Source organism: Nipponia nippon, unplaced genomic scaffold (genome assembly GCF_047370975.1).
Source record: "Nipponia nippon isolate SJK-2023a ecotype South Korea unplaced genomic scaffold, ASM4737097v1 scaffold_7, whole genome shotgun sequence".
Classification (NCBI taxonomy): Eukaryota; Metazoa; Chordata; class Aves; order Pelecaniformes; family Threskiornithidae; genus Nipponia; species Nipponia nippon.
The window spans coordinates 34101267-34106219 of NW_028262391.1; positions in this window are offsets into that span (position 1 = coordinate 34101267).

A 4953-nucleotide genomic window follows, 5' to 3' on the forward strand; every position below is an offset into this window, starting at 1 on the left:
AAAAACAGAGCTCAGGGAAGGGCTGAATATCCGGGCCTGAGGTTATATGGACTCCAGGACCCATAGGCAGGGTCTGTGGAGTGGTGACCTCAGGTGGAGCTAATCGGGGTCATTAAGGGTTATTAGTGCACTCAGGGACCTGATAGGTTCTGAGCAGCAATGGGAACACCAAAGAACAAGAACAGGATAATGCAAATTATTCGTTCAATAATGCCCATAAGGCTTAATTGTCATTTTATGTAATGGCTTCGGTTGGGCAACTTTGTATAAAGAGGGGGAGCCTCAAAGAAAAAATTATGTTGTTTTTGCTATTTCACATTTTAACATTGCCACTTTTTCACTGATATTTATGTTCCTACTAAATTTATGTAAATTTAGTGTTACATCTGAAGAAGAATTTTAATAAAAGAACTTCAGAGTCTTCTTCCTACATTTAACCCTTTTTCTTACCTAAATTCTTCACAGTTTTTCTGTCTTTGAAACACAGAGAGGTATTTTGCTTCCTCTGAGATATAGAAAATTAAGTCTTAACTTTTCACCATTGGAAATCCATGGAAATTCTATAAGAGAAGGAGTTAGAAAAGCATACACTGTTGTGATCACAAAGATGTTATCACAAACTGCACTGAGAATTTCACCTGCTTTGGATCACTGAAATTTGACTGGAGTTAACTAGACGATTAAAATAAATAGCCCAATATAACTGTCAGCTTGGCCATGTGATACGATCTTTCATTTCATTTAGATGAATGCCATTGGTTCAATAAAGTTAAATATTTAGCGTCCTGAGCACAATAGCAAAAAAGAAAAAATGTTTGGTATGTGTTTAAAAACATAATGATGCATTTCTCAAGCATCAAATTTATACTGCATTAGCCATAAAGTACACGTTCCCTTGTTGCTATATGATTTTACACACATAAATAGTTTTAGGCACACTGATAGTTTCACGGAGAGGTAGTGATGATATTTTAATGTCTTAAATTACTGGTGTTATCCACAAGTATTAAGCTATATCAAAGGGAATGAAACTATTGAAGAACCCAGAGAGTATTTTTCTGCATTTGTTACCAATAGGTGAGGGAGCTGCAGGAGGTGAGCAGGCCTCTGGCCCGAGCTGACCTGACAACACGATGTGTTTTACACTTTCTTCACACACACATTCCTTCTTATATTAGTGGGGATAACACCCCTTTCTGTGTTTCAGCTGCTATTATAGTTGCTTAGTTCCTAAACGTTTACAGCAGCTTGGAAACACCATTTCTGAAGGAGCTGGGGCCCTGCCACCCCTGGCCAGGGAGCTGCCCATGTGGCTTCACCCTGTGCCAGACCTCCCAGCTCTGCAGCGGTGAGTTTGATTTCAGGTGTACTCATTTCTAGCTCTTTTTCAGCATGTCGAAGTAGCATAGTGAGACAGTGGCAAATAGATATATACCCAAATGTCCCACTTTGCCGTTACTTTTTTGTATGCGAAGGAAATCCCTTCTCATTTTCTACATTTACAGGCAAAATTAAACACACAGAGTGTGGCATTGGTAAGCTTGGGAAGTGAAGATTCATACTTTCAGGCTAAGTGTAAACATAGGCTTACTTTTCAACTTAACTGCTTTAGCCAAAACCGCTTCCTTTTCTTTCTACTCCTTCCCTTTTCCACATGCAATGTAGCTCACCATCATTCCTGTTTAAGAAGTACGATGGTGTCTCTGGTCTCTGGTATAGGCTGTAACTGTGATGTGGAAACATGCCTCAGATCATTATTTTTCTGTAAAGTGGGCCACAAAAAAAAGGGGGAAACCAAATGTGGTTTGCCTGAATCAGAAGGTAAAGATTAGCCTCTTAAGCTAGCAACTTCCCATATTTTGATTAATCTTATAGTTTATTCAATTCTTCAAAAAGAGCTCTACTAAAGGAATAGTAGTTACTAAAAAATCCAATAGCAGGAAAACCTAAGGATTTATCTCTTTTTCTGTAACGTCATGAACTGCTTTGAACAGTTAATTATCTATCTCTAAAATCTGTTGTTTAAACACTAACTCTGGATGTGTAATTAATGATTACATGACAGCAAATAAACCAATACAGCATAAAAATATCTTTTTTCAAGGAAGAAGGATTTTAACCTGTATAAAAAGAGGCTCAGGAAATGGAAAATTGCCTCTTTGCAGTGGTTAACAGAATTGAGGAGACTCCATTCAGTCAAGAAGAAAATAGGGGGATGCCATAGTAAGAAAGGCAGTAAAACTAAAGAAATATTTCTCTACTAAATTTATAGTGTATATATATATGTATATATATGTATAGTGTATATATATGGCCTATGGAAACCAGGGCTGCAAGCGTTCATGGAAATAAGTAGAGTTGCAGGAATTTTAAAATGCTTTCATTTTATGACCAGTTATACAAGGTAAGGGAATGATACGAAGTAACCCTATCTACTGCCTTAGGATGTAAGCTGAGGGTCAGGAGGGCACTCCTTTTAATGCCCCAACATTACATGTATCTCAGAAGAAGATTTTTGTTTGTGTTTTTCCTGAGTGGAATTCACATTCCTAGAAACTTTAGACAGTTGACAATTCTGAACAAAGAGTTCAGTTTTGTATTTAATATAAAACATTTCTGTAGAAAATCCATCATGCCTCAAAATGCAAGCCAAAGGTAAGAATGGATTACAGATGCTGCCTTGGTGACCTGCACGCAAGCAAAAACCCTCTGCACAGCTGACAGAGACTGTGCTGTTTATGAGACTAGTCTGTGCTATTATTACTCCCAGTTTACAGGTAGGAAAATGGAAGGTGAAGGGAGGTACCCAAGGCTACACGAGAAGTGTCAGGGTAAGAGTTAGAAAAGTGTAAGAGTATATTACCATAGTTAAGTATAGGTCTAACAAAATTATCAACATGCAGCACAGGTAGGCAAAATACTTCAAAAATTTTATTATTAAAAGACTTTGCTGGCTTTTTATAGAATTGGTATTTCAGGAAGGTAAACTTCTTAAACTGGTATGGAATTACACTTAGTAGGGTTTTGCAAGTGGCTTCCTGGATTGAGAATAATGAAGAAATAATAACAGAGAAAGTTACATTAAAATAATACATTAAAATTTAAAAATTAACACTTAAGCAGAGTATAGTTAGAATGAACAAATAGTTATATATATAAATTATATGTTAAGTATATAAATAATTGCCTTTACAGGCAAAGCTTCCCACATCTTAATTAAAGCAGAAGTTTAGCTTTTGATTGCAAAAGTCTCTAAAGAAGTTTTAAACAAAAGCAAGGAGTATATAGTCACAAAGCAATCTCAAAACAGCAATTTTTATCTGGAAAAATCATTTTGCAGAAACTAAAAAATCACAGTCTTCAGAGTTAACACTTACTCTTTAGGTATTTGATTTCAACACGTCTCGGAGGTCAGCTGGGAATCCCAGGTTATTATTTCTTACATTTACAGAGAAGATAATACATAAACAGTTGTTTGTGTCCATCACATATAATCCCTCCTTTTAGAAATGAGCCCAGAGGCTACCTTAGGATACCTTAAAACCCACAGAACAAAAGCAGTGTTTTTTATTCTAGTTTCAGACTAGAACCAAAAAAAACATTGTAGACTCAGGCTTGTAACAAATTAGAATGCACTCTGAAGGCTAGCATTTTTCATTGAAAATTCAAGCTTTGCTTTTTAAAATTTTTAATATATTAAAAACCTCTGTTGTATCAACCCTGATTTTTACTTTCTGAAAGTATGTTTTCTGGTATGCTGTGTCATGATTTGTTGTTTTAACATCAGACCTATAAAATTATGTTTCAAATTGGTTATATGTTTTCCATTTAGATGTAATGAGCACAATAGTACCGGACAGATTTTTTGTAGATTAGTTTAATTTTGGGCAACTTATACTTCAGAGAAGCCAAAGAAGGTGAAGGCTACATCTCTTATACATCCATCTAAAACGGATTTCCTTCTCAGTCTACAACATATTTATCTCAGGTATTACCTTATTTTCAGGTATTTATCATTGACAGCTTTCTTCAAGAGTTTACACATTGTCTCCAAGTCAGACTGCCCATTATGAATCATTGCATTTAGAAAAAAACAATCCAATGGGAAGGTAATTTTGCTGATGTATTATTCATGCCTTAGCAGCTTTCCATTTTTCACCCTGTTGCTCAGTATGTTGAACTGGGCAGATGCTGCAGATGACACACAGCTCTTTCACTTAGCTGTCAGTTTTCTGTAACACACCTATCTCATCGCCTCTGGCATTTATTTCTTTTATAACCTACAATATTCACATATTCACTAGAATACGGAGATGATACGTATTTGGAAAAGATTTAATGAGCTAATGAATCATCATTTTACCTTTTGCTCAATCAACACAAGGAACCAGTCAGTGTACAGTAACAGTTTGTATTTGTGTGCACACATCTGTATGCATGCGCATACACTGTTGTATGTAGGGAGAGACTGTGTATAGAGAGAGTGTCATGCTTTTTCACAGGATAAATAAATTGGTTTATTAAAGTTATAAGTCAATCATCAAATATATATGTTATAAAAGCAAGGAAAATCCCTACTTGTGCAAGGAGTTTGTTCCTGCATAACTGTTGCGTGCATTATTTACTCTCATTGACTTTAATATGACCACTCCCAAGCTTAAAATTAAGTATGTGGTGAATGTTTAGATCTTCAGAGATACCAGAGTATAAAAATCTTCCTAAACGGAAAGCTAGTTTCAAGGATTTTTTTCTTTTGGAAGAATTGCCTAAGATGTATTTTACTCTGCCTGATGATATTTCTGATACCTACAACAGTTTCTTCACATGTATAGTCTATTGCCATGTGCATATGTGTTTGAAATATGACACGCATCTGCTTTGTAAAGATATTTAAAAGTTGTAACTCCCAGAAGAAAATAATTTTGTATATTAAGAAAGAAGGGCCCGGCATGG